Here is a 20,337-nt window from a genome sequence, read left to right on the forward strand (position 1 = left end):
AACATGGATCAACAAAATAGGTATGAATCATTTTCTAATGGTTTTAATGCTAATTGGGTGGATAATTCATGTTTCAGGTATGAAAGTGCACAAGGACAATTTGTTGAGCCATATCCAATTTTCCAGATGTCATATGGGTTCCAAGAAGTTTCAACATCATTTATGCCACAATCTTTTCAACAAAACAATCTCCAGATGGATGAATCAACATGGAAACTCAAGGAGATCATGCAACAAATGAATGAACATCAAGAGCAACAATTTTCAAGGATACAGAACATACAGAGTCAGATAGATCAAATTGCATCAACCATCAATCAACTGAAAGTACAAAACTCCAGTGGAGAGATGGAAAATAGCGATTTTGTCAGGCCTGACCCTACTTCCATTGATTCACATAATTTTTCTAGTATCTTTTGTGATGATTATGTGATTATGCAAATTTCTGATCCTACTGATATTGTTGTTGAAGATGTTGTTAGTGATTCAGGTTCTGAACATATTTTTGAAGATGATCTAAGTGTAGGGGATTGCTTACTGGAAGCATTACCTCAAGAATCACCAAGAATTGAAGATGTAAGTGTAGGGACTTGTGCTATGGAGCCAAGCACCCAAGAATTACTACATGAGGATGTACATTCACCAGAACCACAGTTTGAGCCATATCATGATGAAGAGGAGGTAACAAACACCACTCCAGGTACCGTTCAACACAACAAGGTGAGTATTTCTTGTGATTTATCAGAAAATTTAATTGAGGTACCAATTGTTGATTTCATTAGTTGTGATTCAATTCTTGATAAATTTTATAACCACACTAATATGCTCCTATTTCCTTTTAATCCCACATATGTGTGGGAGGTTGCTTCTTTTGATGATGTTGTAGGAGAATACAAGCTTCCGGAGTGGATGCTTGAACTGAACCGCCTCCGTCCTCCAGAAAGAAGTTGCAATGGAAAAATGAAGAATAAAAATGATATGATTGGAATCACAATTCCTCCACTTCCGAGATGGATTCTTCTTCTCAACTTACTTCAACCACCGGGAAATGAAAGGGGAGTTGGTTCTAATTTCACTTTCTTTTGCATTTTAATTCATGCTTTGTTAATAAATTCTTGCTTCACATGTTTCTTTAGTTTCATACTTAGTAATTGCATTTTATTTCCACACTTTGCTTTTATACTTTGCATTTTGTTTAGTACATAGCATTTCAATTTGAATAAATTCTTCATGGGAATTTCTTTAGTAATATTTTTAAGATGGTAAAAGTTTCTTAAATTTGATCATCGATTTAGGTCATTTGACATGATTGGATGTTTTTCTCATATGATATTGGTTAATTTGGTGGTGGATTCTATATTGATTAATTAAGCTTGCTTGTATATAAAAATACCTAGTGAGGTCCACTTTATGCTTAGCTTATACACTATTATCTTCTTTTGTGTGGCATGCACTTACAACAATTGAAACTCTAGAACTTGCTTTGCTTCTTTTCAAAGTCACAATTGCATATGTATACGTGGAAATGAAGGATTTTTGTCATTCTTGATCCATTCTAATTTCTAATTTCTTTCCCTACAATTTCTTAAAATATTTTCATCAAGCATTCAAATTCTTGATCATCTTGCTTTGCCTTCATTTCATTGGGAGTTTTGGATGAATTCTTGATGAGTTTGATTAATTAGATGGACAAAGTTTTAAGTGTGGGGGGAAGAAGCATATGTTGAGTTCATGGAGGTTCTATACTACAAATTGATTGAAAATTTTGAAATGGGAAATCAATTCATGAATCATTTTTGTTGGAAAGCTTTTATGACATAATTCTCATTGAAATTTTCCAGAAGTGGATTTTGAAATTCAGTCCAGAAACTGGAATCTGCTGTTGTAATTCTGCATTTATTGAAATCCATTTAATTCTCAGTTGGTGGGTAGTATCTAAGAACATGCTCTGAAATTCAGCATTAATTCTAAATTTTGGTCTAGATTCTGAATTTGAATTATGAATTCATGAATTGCATAGATTAACTCCATTTTGAAGACCTTTTAGCTGCTGAAGATAGCATTTTAACAAATCTGTAGAGTTGGATTAGTGAGCATAGTGCTGGAAAGTGAGCAGTGATAGTGCTGCTGGAATCAGAGTTCTAAAATTAAATTTGGAAGCTGTAGAACCTGAACTTGGAAAGTGCAGAATTCAAACTTATTTCAGGTTCTGGTAATCTGAAATCCTAATAACTTAAGCTGGAGTTATTTTAGCATTGATATGTTGTGCTTACAGGAAGAGCATTGATATATTTTGGGCTGTTAATTGATATTCTGATTTCTGAGACAGAATTTCAGAAAGCTGAGTTTCTGAATTCTATTCTTTTCCTTGTGGCTGTTGGATAAAGAAATTAGCAAATTGGCAATACTTAAATTAATGAGTTAACTTGGATTTTTCCTGTTGAAACTGTTAATAAGTTGGGAAATTAAATCTGTTTGAGTTCTGGAATTGAAGTTTGGAATTGAAATCTGGTTGAATTCTCTGTCTCATCAGCAGCAGCTTCAAAAGTTTGAATTCTCAGATTTCAGAGATGAGGATAAAGCTGAAAATTCTGCATTTAAATATCAGATACAGGGGATATATCAGTGTTACAAGTGTGCCATTTTGTGAGTTGTTTGTGCCAAGTTTTCTTTTCTGCTGCTGTGAAGAACAATGTAATGCAGAAATTGTGTTCATTTCTGAAAACTAAGTGTCAAAATTGCCCATTTCTGCAAATTCCGGAATTTTGGGAATTGGTTCTGATATTGAAGAATACAATTCAGAAACACAAATGGGAACTGAAACTTACCACTTGATTCTGCTTTCTAGGGTCTGGTTACTGGAATTACATTTATAGAAGGATGAATTCGAGCTGAATTCTTTGGCTATTGCAAGGTTGTTTAATGCAGATTTTTGAAATTTGTGAAGGCTTGATTCATTGGGTTTAATTGAGATCATGTTAACAGATTGTAACTGAATTCCAGAATCCAGAATTCAGACTTATCAAAATTGAATTAGATTGGAACCTTATTGTATTAAGTTTCTAAATTGTTGAATTACAAGAATTTTGTTGAAACTGAATGAAACCACAAGAAACACAGCTATTTGTTTGATTTTCTGATCATTAAAGCATTAAGGTGAAACTCTCATTCACTCATGATCAAGTGGTATTCTTTCCTTTACAAGTCTTTCATGATTCAGAGTTGGAAAGAGTCAGAATTCAGATTCTGAAATTTTATTGGTTGCTTCAATCCAAGTAAGTTCTGGTATTGAAGTGTTATTTGGTGTTACATTTGTTCTATGAAGCCAGTCTATGTTGACTCAAAAGTTTTTGAGAAAAGAAAGTTAATAGAAAAGCAATTCCAGATTGCTGGATTCTGAAATTCTGCATGAACATAATTGAAAGCTAATCAAAGGGGTGAGGTTCATCTACAAGCGAAGGGTAAAAAAAATCTTAAGTGAAGTGTTATTTCTGCTGTCTAGGAAATCACGTTCGGTCTTGTCAAGAAGATCTTGGAACTCTAGTAAACTGGCATCCTAATTTTGATTTCTTGACTGAAGAAAATAATGAAAAGAAGTACAGAGGGAGAACTATGTTTAGTATCAAATCTGACTTCTATAACCAGAAGATACCTCGATTGAAGATCTTATCATAATAGTGTTTAATGATACCTAATTCCAAGTTTAACTCTTCATAACTTAAGCTGGAATTTCTTGTGATTTCAAATTCTGTAAATGAAGTTGCTAGAAAATCAGATTTCTGAATTTAGCTTTATTTTTGGAAAGATTTGCATACTACATTTGAACGGATCCCTAAAGTTGATCATGAATCTGAGTTAATGAATTCAATTTCCTGCTCCTTTAAATCTGAAATTGCCTAAGTGAATAGAATTACAGGAGAGTGATTTAGAAATATTTTGTTTTGTCCGAGATGGCCAAAGTTTAAGTGTGGGGGAGGAAGCTCTTCTCCATGAGGTGATTTGAATTGTTGTGGTTTCAAAGGCTGAATTTGAAGTGAAAACAGAAAAAAATTTGAAGAATTGACATATCAAAAGAGTATCAAAAGTGGAAGATAGAGTATCAAGATTCTTTGCTTGCCATCAAATTGAAGAAGAGGTTAGCTTGATATGTTGAATTGGTAATAACAAATGGTATACAACTCTTTGCACATCAAAATGGTCAACTCATCAAGTATACTCCTCCAATACTCTTATCTTCTCATTTTCTTCGTTAAATACTTTTCTTTTGCCATTTTCATTCACTTTCATTATTATTATTATTATTTTTTTTTGCTTCCATTTCAATTCTTGATGATAAAATCCTTTTGATTTATGTATGCTATGTTTTATGGTGGTGGAGAATTAGAAAATAAGCAAGCTTATGGTAGTGAAATGTTGTGAGTTGCATTGAGTTGAACTCCACTAATATGCATGTCTGAGTGTGAGGGCTAGAATAGGTGAATACCTTGTGAGATTGTAACTTGCTTAATTCTTCAATTGGATTGAAACCACCATACCTACTGATTATTGTTTGAATTGTATTCATGAATGTTTGTGATCTTTAAGATGATCTTAGTTAAATTCTTTTTACTATCTTCTAGGTATTGCTAGGGGAATTTATATGGAGATGATTTTAAGTTTTCTTGACTTGAACGGGACGTCCAAGATTAAGTGTGGGGGATTTGATAACCATGATTTTGGCTATATTATCTTGATTCATAATGCACATTTTTAATGATCTTTTTATAGCTTAATCTCACATTTACACCATATATCATAATTGCATATGATTTTGAACCTAATTGCAAATTAGTCTATTTTCATGGTATTTGATGCTAATATTTGTTTATTATTTTGTAGGCATCAAAAGGGTCATGGACCCGATCAAATCAGACCGCATTTGGGCTCAAATCAAGGGCTTAACAAGGTGATCAAACCTTGGAGCATTATGGACTGTCCATTGAAGATTGGAGAGATCGGAGTCATCCATTGAAGATTCGGCTCATCCAACCTAATGAGGAGCAGATCTGGACCGTAGATGAAGATCAGTACTGTTGGATCGAATTTTAGGCCATTTCCATCGTTGATCAAGCTCCGAAGCGTCTCAGCCGTTGGATTAAATCTGAGGAGATTTAAAACCCGCGTGAGAAGCTACAGTGCTTGAGCTCGGCGTCGTGATTTTCTCCACAGTGCATTCTTCTTCTCCGCTGCGACGCCGGTGTTCCCCATCTTCTTCCAGATTTACTCTTCGGTGAGTCTTGTTGGCGTTGGAGCTCCCATCTGTTGGCTTCCAAGATTTGAGTGTCTGCACGCGCCGGCACTTGTCCACCCGGAGCTTAGATCTGTGAGTGATTCCTCTGTTTCAGCCATCATCGGAGGATTTCCTTAGTGACAGTGGCTTGCCCTCCATCAGAGAGCATCGATCCAGAGAATTTAGATCCCAGATCTGCAGAATTTCAAGCTTGGCAGTGTTAATCTTTTCCAGCTTTTCCGGGAAGGATTTCTTTGGTGCTGGATGAGATTGTACTGAGTTGGTGGTCGAGAGTTCCTTTTTCATTCAGGTTCCTTGTGTGACGGCAAGGAAAGACTTGTTGGAAGAGTAGATTTGGATAGAGATGGTTTAGATTTAGATTTTACAGTTTATTGTTTCTGCAATATATTCTGTTGCATCTGTTTCTTTGATTAGAAACGGTTTAGATTCATATCCTGCAATTTATGAATTCCTGCATTACTGCTTTCTTAAATTTTGCTATTAACCTTCTTGTTTTCTAAATCTGAATTGTGTAGTTCTGATTTTGTTACTTTAGTTGCTTTTGTGCAATTCAATTCCATTTTCTCTTTTATTATTACAGTTTAAGTTTTAATTTCTGCAATTCCAGTTTAGTATCAAATAGCTGCACATGTCATTTCTGAAATCTCACTTCTGATATATCCCTTTTAGCTTCTTAGTCATAGATTATGTTATTTTTTTCCTTAGTTAGGATTTGATTACTGCTCAAGATCAGATTTATTTGTTGCATTTTAATTCGCAATCTAGGATGTGAAGCAAAACTGATCATTCCCATTTTATCAGAAGAAAACCTCGAAAGGAGAATAATGCTAGTCTAATTTCAAACATTCTACTATTAGTTTCTTTGTGAGATTCGACTTGGGACTCCATATTACACGAGATTTACTAAAGTTAATTGAGTCCTTAACTTTTATTAATTTGATGTGCCACGTGACATGAAAATGGCTAACACCATGGGGGTGAATATCGATTACAAAAATTTCGATAAGAGTAAGCGCAACAGAAAAGAAAATCAATGCTAACACAGAACCAATTTTACTTGGTTCGGAGCCTATGTCGACTCCTACTCCAAGGCCCGCACACGAGGGTGCTTTCGATGGGCAATTCACTAGCAATTCGATAACTATTACAAACTAATACAGGAATGCTAATGAAAAACAAAGTAAAGCTATACCGACAGAAGAAGAAATTAAAAGAACAGCATTGTCGGAACTTCGCAGCATTGCAGGAGCGTAGGAAAGCAGATTCTGAGTTGTTGTTGAAGCTCTGCCTCTGCCCCTTCTTTTATATGAAGCTCGGGGCGCCCCGGATCCCTTCCGGGTGCCCTGGTGAGACGTGGCAGGTCCAACCAGTGAGCTCCACGTGGCAACGCCGCGTTTGGATAAATTTTGCCTCCCGGGCGCCCGGACCACCTTTTTCCAAGGAACACCTTTCCTGCAACACAAGGTTAGTCCGAGGTAAATAGATAATGTATGTCCTGCAAAATAGAGTGTTAGCACAGTTCACAAGTTTAACATAAAAGAGTATGACTTAGATTCCGTCTTTCCGAGACCGGAATCTAGTCATGATCTCGACTTAGATATCCGAAATGGGTCTAAGCCGGTTCGACGCCTAATGCTCCCTTCCCGGGAACGCGTCCTCACAGTCACCCCCTTCCAGTGACTTACCTTTACTCACCTGCCAGATGTTCGGTCAACCCTTTGATCCGTCTGGACTTCTCGTCAAGCGTCCGATCAGCCCGTCGACCTTCTTGGACTTCTCGCCAGCTATCCGGTCAGCCCGTCGACCTAGCTGGACTTCTCGCCAAGCGTCCGGTCAGCCCGTCAACCCGCTTGGACTTCGTGCCAGCTATCCGGTCAGCCCGTCGACATAGCTGGACTTCTCTGCACACTCGGTCAGAGTGTTAGATCACAACAAACCTAACTTAACCTGATTTATCATTCATCAAAACCTGAGTTAGACCGTTAGTTCTAACCGCACCAACACTGACTACATAAAAGAACAGAACCTCTATTATTATGGATGTGCATCTTCTTAATCCCTATATAATAACAAGCACGTATACTTAGTATTTATTTCTTTAACTTATCAATGGGTGAGATTTATTCGTTAAATCAATAGGCCTGATGACTTGGGAAATAGTACTATTTATATGGTGTGTTGTTGATTATAGAAGGAATCTGTGTCCTAATTATTTAGGTTGATGATGTCCCCTTGAGGAGCTCATAATGATTATCATGTAAACCCTGCAGGTGGACTTAGTCCGACATGATAATAAAGTTGAGTGATACTACTCTTGGAATCAGATGTTAATTAATTGAGTTGTTAGTAACTCATTTAATTATCAGACATACGATATCTTAAACACAGGGAGATTAACGCACTCATGATAAGAAGGAGCCCATATTGTAATATGAGATTGGTGTGGTAGTTCAATAATAACCTTTTAGTGGTATGAGTTATTATTGATGGACTTGAGTTGAGTGTTCAGGTCGAACACAGGAAGCCCAAGCCCATCAGGAGGCCTAAACTAATTCCTCCTCTAGGTCCCTGTTGTAGCCTCTATATAAAGACTCTCATCCACCCATCCGAGTAGTTGTTGGTTTTGGTTTTCGGCTCCACCTCCTCCTCTTTGTTTTCTTAGGGTCGGCGGCACCTCTTTGCTTTCCTAGGGTCGGCGGTCCTCTTCTCCTTGCTAGGGATCGGCGCCTCCTCTCTTCCTTACTAGGCCCAGCGCCTCCTCCTTGCTAGGGGTCGGCGCCTCCTCCTTGCTAGGGTCGGCGCCTCCTCTTGTTCTCTTTGTGGTCGGCGGCTTGGAAAAGAAGAAGAAGAGAAGAAGGTGCTCCATCCTAGCTATTCTCTTGGTGGTCGGCGGGTTAGAAACAACGAAAGGAAGAGTGTTTGTTATCTTGGTATATCGTCGCCCACACGATGTCTAAGAAGAGGAGAGGAATACAACAGAAGATCAAGATGTCTTTAGCTACAAAGGAAAGGTACAACTAGTTCTTTGATTCCGCTGTGCAATTAGTTTAGTTTTCTTTGTATCGATTTTGAATACCAACACAAGAGGCCAGCGATCTTGTATTTTGATCAAGGTGTGCTTTGATCTGTAAAGATCTTGCTTGATTGATCAAACACATGTCTGATCAAATATGTGGGTTGCTAGGAAAAGTTTTGTACTTGTACAATTTTTATACAAGAAAATTGAAACAGAACGGAATTCCAGTGCCTTCAAGTGGTATCTGAGCATGTTTTCTGGTTCTGTGTGATTGGTTTTCGATTAAATTATGCACTGCTCATATATAAGTTTAGACAGGATAATAGTAGGATGTGCAAGAAAGATTAACTCTGTGGTTGCAGGCATCCTTGGTCCAACTATTATGACTTTTTGTGATTGTGTATGATTTGAACCCTCGGGCATGTCAAGGTTATTTTGTGTGCATGATTGTAATAATTAAATACAGTCGGTTGTTGTATTATTATTATTTTTACATTCTATTCGATCTAGATTACATGTAAATTCCTTTGTGGAATATAAGATCGATAAATATAAATTTTTATTTCTTTTGTTGTGTCTTGTATCCTTGCTATGCGTGGTGTTATTTTGAGGACCGGAGGCGCGACGAAGAAGGAAGCAAGATAGACACGACGACTTGATCCATTGGTGGCATATTGGAGGACAGTGATGGATGAGGCCATAATAGTTGAAAATTTATTTTCATATTTATTGCCTTTATATGCTGTTTTTATGTGTTGTGATGTGTGTGCATGTTAAAATTTCTCAATTTAAATAACTAAGTAGGAGAGAGATTATTTAAAAAAATTTCATGGTCTCCATTACTGGTTTGTAAGTGATGCATTCAAACTTGCGCGTTGCCTTTAAGTGTCTTTCTCCATATTGAATGAGTTTATTTGCGGATCACTAGATCAAACTTTCTCTATGGATGATTATAGGAAATTATTTAGGTATGTGTGATCTTCTCCATCTGAAGGGGCACAATTCTAATTAATGAACTAAGTATCAAGTAATAGTATATACTTAGCGCATTTAATAGTATCCTCCCCATCAGAGTCACTACTAGTATTTGTGTGTCTGAAGATGAACCAACAATTAATTTTATTTGTCATAAAGTTAGGTTGACAAGATAATAAAATTAATGGGTAAAATCTCCTCTTACAAATATTTGAATTAGTATACGCCCACACTATCGTGACATACGAAATTCACGGTGTTTTGAGGTATTGGTGAATTTAAATTATATTGTTTGAGGAATCAATATTATTTTAAATTCTAAAGTTTTGATCAAATATTTTATTTTATGATTCTCAGGATTTCAAAATGGCTTTCAATCCTCTTGCTGTTATTTTAAAAGAAAAGAAACTTACTGGTCCAAATTATATTGATTGGAAACGGAACTTGGACATTGTCTTAACTGCTGAAGAATACAAGTTCGTACTTCTTGAGGTATGTCCTAGCGTGCCTGATAAGGATTCTAGTGAAGAAGAGATAGAGAGACATAGGAAATGGGTTAAGGTAGATGAGATGACGCGGTGTTACATTTTGACTTCTATGTCAAATGTGCTGCAACATCAGCATTAGGCCATACCCACTGCCTATGACATGATGCTCAATCTCAAGGAACTCTTCGGACACCAGAATCGAATTGCTAGGCAGGAGGCCATGAGAAATTTAATGACGACCACCATGACTGAAGGGACACCCGTAAGGCATCATATCCTCAAGATGATGGCTCATTTGAATGAGATGGAAGTTCTTGGAGTTGAAATCGATGGGGAAACCCAGGTCGATATCATTCTCCAAACGCTGCCCAAGAGTTTTGAGTAGTTCCGCCTGAACTACAACATGAACAAAAGGGTTTATTCAATGGCGAAACTTCTGACAAAACTCCAAGCGGCAGAAGGGCTATTTTATCGAAGTTCTCAAGTTCACATTGCTGAAAATGTTTTTGCCTCTAAGCCGAAAGGCGGAAAGAAGAAGAAGAAATAAGTTGGTTCAACAAAGAAAGTGATTCGTACTCAAGGGATTGGGTCGCAGATAGGTGTGAAGAAGCCGAAAGGCAAGTGCTTCACATGCAAGCAGTCTGGACATTGGAAGGTGGATTATCCTCGCAGATAGGAGAACAATAAAGGTATATCTTATTCGTTAGTTGTTGAAACATGTTTGGCGATATTATTTACCGGTACCTGGTGTGTAGATACGGGAGTCACTGATCATGTCTGTAATTCATTGCAGCGGTTCTAATAAACCAGACGACTACATGAAGGAGAGATCACCGTCAACATGGGCAATGCTACGAGAGTGATGTAACGACCCAATTTTCCTCATTAGGAGTTTTAAAAGTTCTTAAAAATATTTAGAAATATTTTAGAAATATTCTATAGATTTTTAGAAATTTTTAGAGTATTTTTATGTAATTTTTGGAGGCCGTTTGATATTTTTACTAAACGAAGGAAGTTTCGACAAAAAACTATCCAAGCCGAGAATTGAACCCACGACCTCTGACTCGGTCAAAACCCAACTAACCAAGTGGGCAAACGGATTTTTCTATTTAGAAAAGGTAGCGAATTTATTTAAGATAGTTAACAGAATATTGGATTATAAAAGGGATAAGTTGATCTTGGATTTGTTTGTTTAGAAAAGGTAGCGAATTTATTTAAGATAGTTAACATAATATTATAAAAGGGATAAGTTGATGTTGGATTTGTCTGTTTAGAAAAGGTAGCGAATTTATTTAAGATAGTTAACATAATATTATAAAAGGGATAAGTTGATGTTGGATTTGTCTGTTTAGAAAAGGTAGCGAATTTATTTAAGATAGTTAGCAGAATATTGGATTATAAAAGGGATAAGTTGATGTTAGATTTGTCTGTTTAGAAAAGGTAGCGAATTTATTTAAGAAGTTAACAGAAATATTAAGTTATAAAAAGGGATAAGTTGATGCTCTGTTTTCCCGTGACTTAAACCATTCTCTCCTTCTCTTCTGCGTATGATGGCGGAGCTCGGGCAGAAAACGAAAGGGAGTTAGGGCATCATCTCCGACGGTCGGCCTAGGTCCTAGAAGCCCTTTTTGTTCGGTTGTGAGTCCAAGAATCAAGGTAAGTGCTTCTCACCTGCAGTAGGAGTAGTTTCAGACCTTTGTTCTTCTTGAATTCGAAGCATAAGAAGCGCTTAAAGTGTAGATTTTTAATTAAGCATATAGTGCAGATTTTAATTAAGCTTATAATGTAGATTTTTATGTAGAGCTTATATTGCATATTTTAATTAAGCGCTTATAGTGCAGATTTATAATTAAGCCTATAGTGTAGATTTTAATTAAGCTTATAATGCAGATTTTTATGTAGAGCTTATATTGCAGATTTTAATTAAGCTTATAGTGCAGATTTTTAATTAAGCCTATAGTGCAGATTTTAATTAAACTTATAATGCAGATTTTTATGTAAGCTTATAGTGCATATTTTAATTAAGCCTATAGTGCAGATTTTAATTAAGCTTATAGTGCAGATTTTTAATTAAGCTTATAGTGCAGATTTTAATTAAGTTTATAGGTGCAGATTTTAATTAAGCCTATAGTGCAGATTTCAATCAAGCTTATAGTGCAGATTTTTATGTAAGCTTATAGTGCAGATTTTAATTAAGCTTGTAGTGCAGATTTCTTAGATCTTAAAATGCATATTTCTTTAGAGCAGATTTCTTTAGAGCATGTAGTGCAGATTTCTTAAGAGCTTATGGTGCAGATTTCTTTAAAGTTTATAGTGCAGATTTTTTGTAGAACTTATAATGCAGTTTTTAAAGAAAAAGATTATAGTGCAGTTTGGTTAAGTATTATAGTGCAGAATTTATGTTTGCATAGTATGCAGAAATAGTGTAACATAGAATGCAGAACCTTGATTAGAATAGTATGCGGAATTTTGATTAGCATAGTATACAGATTTTTGTTTATGCATTTCAAAGTTAGAATTTGTTTAAACATTTTAGTTTTTAAAGAAGCATTCTTTTATTAGAAGTATTAACAAGTATAAGAAAGATAAAGAAAAGAAAGAAAAAGGACAAGACCTTAAGTAGATCCCAAAGTCAAGACTTTAGGGATTTTGGCACACAAGGTGCTCGTTAAAATGCCGAGGCATTATATATTAGAAGTATTAAAAGATAACAAGTATTTTACTTTTATCAGTGGCACTGTACTGGACTCTCAGTTGTCCTTGGGTTGGGCTCCCATAGTCGTCCCTAGGTTTAGATAACCTAGTATGCAGGACTCTCAGTTGTCCTTGGGTTGGCTCCCATAGTCGCCCCTAGGTTTAGATAACCTAGTAAACCCTACTAGATTCGGGACCAACTATCTCAGGTCTAGTTAGGGATGCGCGCATAGCAAGTAAAGTTGTCGGGCCCAAGAAGAAAGTTGATTATTATTTTGAATTATTAAAGTATAAGTTTTCAAACAAAAGAAATAAGCTTCACATAAGTTTAAAATTTAGCAAGTTTAGCTTTCTTATATACTGACATGTTGTTTAGATTTGCTTACATGTTTAGTATTTCAGTATGCTATGTTTCATTTGCTATTAGATGAGCATTTAGTTTCTAGACTTCTTTCAGCTTACATGCATTCTCGAGTTTTATGAGTTAGATAGCGCTTACTAAGCAATTTTGCTTATAGATGTATTTCCTCTTACTGTAGATAAAGGAAAGGAAAAGTTATAGCAAAGGAAGGCGACAAGGAGTTGTGGATGGATGTGTGATGCCTGGACTATAGAAGCCTTGGGATTTAGCATAAGAATTTATTAATAAAGAGTTGAGTAGAATGTATTAGATGAGTCATTTAGTCTTCCACTGCTAGTTAGTTGTATGTTTTGAGTTCTCTGAGAGTTTTAGGAATTTCTATCAACATGTGAACAAGGATAGTTAAGTAAAGTTAGTAGTCCAGTAGCGCTCCGCCCTCACAGACCAATAGTGAGGAGGGTGGGGTGTTACAAGTGACAGCTGTTGCAGTGGGAGATGTTTATTTATCTTTTGATAGGAATAAAACTTTGATTTTGAAAAATTATCTTTACATACCATGTTTTAGAAAGAACTTAATTTTAGTTTCTAAATTATTTATGGATGGATATTCTATTTCTTTTGATGACAAAGTGGTTGTCAAGAAAAATAGGGTGGTTATCTGTTCTTGTGCGTTGGTTGGCAATTTGTATACTCTTAATCCAATAACTCTCACGATGCAACAAATGGAAATTAATAACACATCTTCTAATTCTAATAAGAGAAAGTAACCTTCGGAAATGAACCAAACATATCTTTGGCATCTAAGGTTGGGTCATATTAACTTGAGTAGGATTCAAAGGTTAATAGCCGATGGACCTTTGAGTTCATTGGTAGTGAAAAACTTTCCGACTTGCGAGTCTTGCTTGGAAGGAAAAATGACCAAAAGGCCTTTTAAGGCAAAAGGGTATAGAGCCAAAGAAGTGTTGGAATTGGTTCATTCTGATTTGTGTGGGCCTATGACTCTCCAGGCAAGAGGTGGTTTCAAATATTTTATCTCTTTTATAGACGACTATTCGACATATGGGTACATTTACTTGATGCGCCGTAAGTCTGAGTGCTTTGATAAGTTCAAAGAGAACAAGGTTAATGTGGAGAAACGTCATGGCAAAAGTATCAAGACACTACGGTTCGATCGTGGTGGAGAGTACCTCTTAGGAGAGTTTAGGAGTTACTTATCAGAGGTGGAGAGTACCTCTTAGGAGAGTTTAGGAGTTACTTATCAGAGGCCGGGATTCAATCTCAATTGTCGAAACACCCCAATAGAATGGTGTGACGAAACGAAGGAATAGGACTCTTATAGAAATGGTTAGATCAATGATGAGTTATTCAGAATTACCAAATTCATTTTGGGGATATGCTTTGGAAATGACGGTGTATATTCTGAACTTGGTACCTTCTAAGTCAGTACCCTCTACTCCCACAGAATTGTGGAATGGGCGTAAGCCTAGATTGAAATACATTTAGATTTGGGGTAGTCCAACACATGTGCTGAAGGGAGATGCTGATAAGTTGGAATCACGTACAGAAGTTCACTTGTTCGTGGGATATCCTAGAGGAACGAAAGGTGGTTTGTTTTATAGTCCTAAAGATCAGAAGGTCATTGTTAGCACCAATGTCCGATTTTTAGAAGAGGACTATGTAATGAACCAAAATCCCATGAGTATAATTGTACTTGAGGAAATAAGAGAGGACACTTCTACTTTAGTACCAACGGTACAAGATGAGATACCACAACTAACTGCAACATGTGTCATAAATGATGCACAATTACAAGTAGTGCCTTATCGTAGTGGGAGGATTGTTAATCAACTTGAAAGATTCATGTTTTTGGGAGAGTCTTCGGACTTGATCCCTGGTGAACATGAAGCTGATCCCTGGACATATGATAAAACACTCCAAGATAAAGATGCAGCATCTTGGCAAAGTGCAATGAAATCTGAAATAGAATCTATGCATTCTAATCAGGTCTGGGAGCTTATAGAACCACCAAATTATGGAAAAACCATTGGATGTAAATGGGTCTACAAAAGGAAAAGAGGAATAGAAGGGAAGGTGGAAACCTTTAAAGCGAGGCTTGTTGCGAAGGGGTATACTTAGAAAGAGGGAATCGATTATGAGGAAACCTTTTCGCCGATAGCCATGCTTAAGTCTATCCAGATTATTTTATTTATTGCTGCTCATATGGATTATGAGGTTTGAAAAATGGATATCAAGACAGCTTTCCTTAACGAAAATCTTGAAGAAAACATCTATATGAAGCAACCAGAGGGATTCATTACGAAGGATAAAGAGCATCTTGTATGTAAGCTCAATCGGTCCATTTATGGTCTGAAGCTAGCTTCGAGATCTTGGAACATCTGGTTTGATGAAGTAATCCAGTTTCATGGATTTATTCAGTGTCCAGATGAGTCTTGTGTATACAAGAAAAGTGACGGAAATGTGGTGGTATTTCTTGTACTATACGTAGATGACATTTTGCCCATTGGCAACAATGTCAAAGTGTTGTCAGACGTAAGGGTATGGATGCCCAAGAAGTTTGATATGAAGGACTTGGAAGAATGTGGACATATTCTTGGGATCAAAGTAATAAGGGATCGCAAGAAAAAGATGTTGTACATATCCCAAGCTTCATACATCGATATTATCCTAGCTCGTTTTAGCATGCAAAACTCCAAGAAAGGTTTTCTACCTTTTCGGCATGGAGTACCTTTATCTAAAGATATGTGTCCTAAGACACCAAAGGAGATAGAAGAGATTAAGGCAGTTCCTTATGCTTCGGCTGTAGGAAGCCTAATGTGTAACAACCCAAATTTCTCCATTTAGAATCCCAAAAGTAATTTAAAAATATTTTAAAATGCTATAGAAAAATTCTAGAGATTTTTAGAAATTTTTAGAGTATTTTTATGGAATTTTTGGAGGTCATTTGGTATTTTTACTAAACGAAGGAAGTTTTGACAAAAAAAATGTCCAAGCCGAGGTTCGAACCAGCAACCTCTGATCTGGGCAAAACTCAGCTAACCAAGTGGGCCGGCGGTTATTGCTAATCAAATAATGGGCGAAATCCTATTTAAGGGATAGTAGATATAGAAATATCTTAAGTTTATAAAAGGTTGTGGAAAAATATTTCGGCCGAGGTTCGAACCCTCGACCTTGGACCTGAAGCAAAGATTTAGGCGGAGCGGCTGACCAAGTGTGCTAGCGATCGTTTGTTATTAAAGAAGGAGAAAAATTCCATTTAAGCGATAGTTGGAAACGAAAATAACCTTGAGTATAAGTTTTAAATCCTTTTCCTAAAACCTAAAAATTTCTCTCAAAATTCCTCTTCTCACTCACGAACGGCGTCGGCGCCGATTATGCCCGAGCGAAGGAAAACGAAGCCCTAGCTTCGTCTCCGGCGGCCGGCCGAAGGGGATTTCAGCAAGCTCTTCTCGGATTCGAGCTCCTCTCGTCAAGAAGGACCCGTGAACACGAAGAGAGGCCACGATTTCAAGAGACCCGAACCCTATAAGTCTTCCTTCTTCGGCTGTGAGTTCAAGAACACGATGTAAGTTGCTACTCACCTGTGGAAGAGTAGTTCCGAGTTTTAGTTTCCTTCTTTTGTTTTGGATTGTGTTGTGCCGAATTCACATCTGCTAGGGATTTTGTTTCATTATGTAGCATTTCAGTTTTAATTCTTTTTCCTGGTTGGAATGAGTAGTGATCTCCATTTGGTGATGAAGTAGAGTTAGTAAGATGAAGTCGCCTAGTTAAGAATTTATTTCCTTCCTAATGCTTTGAAGATTTGGGATGATGGACTGATTAGGAGGAACTGCATTTGGAACTGTTATGGATCCTATGACTTCTGGAAACTCTAGAAAATTTTAGAGTAGGTGTGGGTTTTAATTGTTCATTTATATTCTCCTCAACCTGCCGTAATTCAGCGTAAAGGAAGTTTGGATATGAGAAGTTTGTGGTTGTTGTGGTTTAAGTTATCCACTGCTACCATAATCTGAATTGATGTACTGTTACTAACTGAAAAGAGTATTTCTCCAATGTATATGATCCATCTTTTACTTCCCTATGCATGAGTTAGATTTTTATTTGTTAGTTCCTTTTGTTGGGTTCTTCGGGCCGCGAAAACTGCTTTTTCGCGTCGCGGAAACCCCGAGTCACCCAAAGCCGTAGATCCGTGCAAAGATTCGTAAACAAAAACTTTTCGAAAAACCTTTTCTTGTACGAGTTTGTAAAACCTTTAGATCTACACTAGATAAGGGTTATACCTTCGAAGCGTGCCTTTCGCGTTCCCGCTCGTCCAAAGGTGTCGGATCTCTAGACCGTCAAGTGTACGGTCCTCTAGAAGTATCCACACGAACAATTCTTGATGGAGAAGACCAAACAAAGGTGTGCTAGCACCTTGTCTTGTTCGGCCAAGAGAGGAGGAGAGGGAGAAGAGAGAGCTCTAGAGGAAGAAGATGACTTAATCACACTTGAATGAAAAATGAATATTTTCATTCCCCACTAGAGTGGCCGGCCACATCTTGGAGGTGTAACTCCCCACATTAATTCCAATTAATGTGGAGACCATTAAGAGTTGTAACCCCCATGAGGTGGCACTCTAGGATGATGTGGATCAACACCATTGGTCCACATCTTGCCACCTCACTCAATGACATGGCAACAAGTGTAACCTCCTCATTTAATGTGGGCCGGCCACATTAAATGCTATGGAGGCTTGTAACCTCCATGAGGTGGCACACATTGATGATGTGGAGCAATCCTATTGGTCCACATCTTGCCAACTCACTAGTGATGTGGCAAAAAGTCAAGTCAAACATGACTTTTTCTCTTCCTCTCAAATCAAGTTAAACTTGATCTAATCTTCTCATGGTTGATCTAATCCAACCATATAATTCAAGCCAACTTAATATAATGAATCTAATTCATTAAATTAAGTTGATTTAATGAGTCATAATCTAAATTAGACTCATTAAATACATGAATCAACTTGAGTCCAACTCAATTAGCCCAATTTGGATTACTCTTAATCCAATATGATTCATCAAATGAATCTAATCCTCTTGGTTCATCATATGAACCAAATCTCCATCTAATTGTCCTTAGTGTGTGACCCTATAGGTTCTTGTAATGTTGGCAATGCCCTAAACCCATTTAGGAGCATAAGTAATGAGCGGTATCTAGCAACACATCATTACTACCCAAATTACAAGAATGTCGAGATCCGACATCACCTTGTGACTACTCACAAAATAATGACAAGTGTCCTTCTATCCTAGACATCTAGATTGATCAATATGAGGCATAGACCGTGTCATCCTCTAATCAATCTAAATCTTGAACTCCAAGTAGACTCACTCGATCAAATGAGCTCAACATCTAATGTTGACTCATTTGGGCATGGCCATGCACTTAGTGGTCTCACTCTATCAAGAATACCGATGTCGCTCCCGTCATATGGGAGGGATAGATCCCATCTACATCACTCACATCCCTCTATATAATTCGTTATATACCCAGTAATCGCCTCTATAGTCCACCCAGTTACGGGTGACGTTTGACGAAACCAAAGTACATAACTCCTTATGTAGGGATCCATGGTGACTTCAGGTCTAAGGACTAATATTCATACTAATAGTCACATGAGAAAGTATATGACACTCATATAACGATCCATGATACTTTCTCATGGCGGGTCATTCAGTATACATTCTCTAATGCATACCCATGTGTCAGCTTGATATCACTATATCCATGACTTGTGAGATCAAGTCATCGAGCTGACCTACATGCTAGTCTTATTGTATTAACATTGTCCCTGAATGTTAATACTCGACTAGGAATGATTTAGAGTAGTGTTCCCTATATCATCTCACTATCGATTCAACTAATCGATTGATATAGGTATGAACCTTCTACTCAAGGACGCTATTATACTTAGTCTATTTGGCACTAATATAAATAAGTATAATAACCAAACAAATGCCTTTATTAATATACAAGAATATGATATACATGAGTCCATACAATCATCAAATGATTGGCTCTAGGGCTCTAACTAACAATCTCCCACTAGCACTAGTGCCAATCAAGATAGGCTCTAAGGCCTAAAGACCTAGTGTGACCATCATGCTTCCTCGTGCCAAAGCCTTGGTCAAGGGATCTGCGATGTTAGCCTCTGTATGTCTGCAAATCTTCACATCTCCTCTATCGATAATCTCGAATGAGATGGAAACGCAGTAGTATGTGAACTCTGCCACTCATAACACTACCATCTAAGCAAAACACGAACCCCGATTGCGATCGTTAATCATCCCGATCGGTCTGAAAGCTCACTGTAACCCTTTACAGTTAGCTCATCATTGCCTCCATATATCAAGAAATATTCTTTAGTCCTTCTTAAGTACTTAAGAATATTCTTAACCGCTATCCAGTGACTTTCACCTGGATCTGACTGGTATCTGCTCGTCATGCTCAAAGCATACGAGACATCAGGTCGAGTACATAGCATGGCGTGCATGATCGATCCTATGGCTGAGGCATAAGGGATCTGATCCATACGGTCTCTCTCCTCTCTAGAAGAGGGACCTTGAGTCTTTGAAAGACTCATGCCATGTGACATCGGCAGAAATCCCTTCTTGGAGTTCTGCATGGCAAACCATAGGAGTACCTCGTCAATGTATGTACTCTGACTTAGGCCAAGCAATCTCTTAGATCTATAGATCTGTATCCCTAGAATGCGGGATGCCTCACCTAAGTCCTTCATTGAGAAACAACTCCCTAGCCAGGTCTTGACAGACTGAAGCATAGGGATGTCCTTCCTAATGAGTAGTTGTCATCCACATACAATATGAGGAAGACAACTATGTTTTCTACAACCTTCTTGTAGACACAAGGCTCATCTTCGTTCTTGATGAAACCAAATTGTTTGATCGCATCATCGAATCGAAGATTCCAGCTCCGAGAATGGCCTCTAGCCATTTCTCGGAATCTGGTCTCATCACAGCTTCCTGATAGGTGGTGGGCTCATCCTCTATGAGCACAATGTCATCATGGTCAGACAAGAGAAAGGAGTATCTCTCAGGCTGACGATGTACCCTATCAGACCTGCGAAGAGGTATGTCTACTTGAACTGGTTGTTGTTCCTCAACTCTTTGTGGAATAACATCATCCACAACACTTTGTGGTTCCAGTTCAATTTCCATCGAGGCATCAGTGCTATTGTTCGCATCTTGAACTTCTTCAAGATCGAATGTGCTCCTACTAGTCTTTCTAGAAACTAAGTCCCTTTCTAGAAAGACCCCAGTCTTTGCCACAACTACCTTGTGCCGACTGGGAATGTAGAAGTAATATCCCTTAGTTTCCTTGGGATATCCGATAAAGTAGCACTTGTCGGATTTGGGTCCTAACTTGTCTGAGACTTGACGTCGAATGTAAGCCTCACAACCCCAAATCCTCATGAAAGACACCTGGGCATCTC

The sequence above is a fragment of the Zingiber officinale genome, chromosome 8A, assembly GCF_018446385.1.
Source record: "Zingiber officinale cultivar Zhangliang chromosome 8A, Zo_v1.1, whole genome shotgun sequence".
In the NCBI taxonomy this organism is placed as follows: Eukaryota; Viridiplantae; Streptophyta; class Magnoliopsida; order Zingiberales; family Zingiberaceae; genus Zingiber; species Zingiber officinale.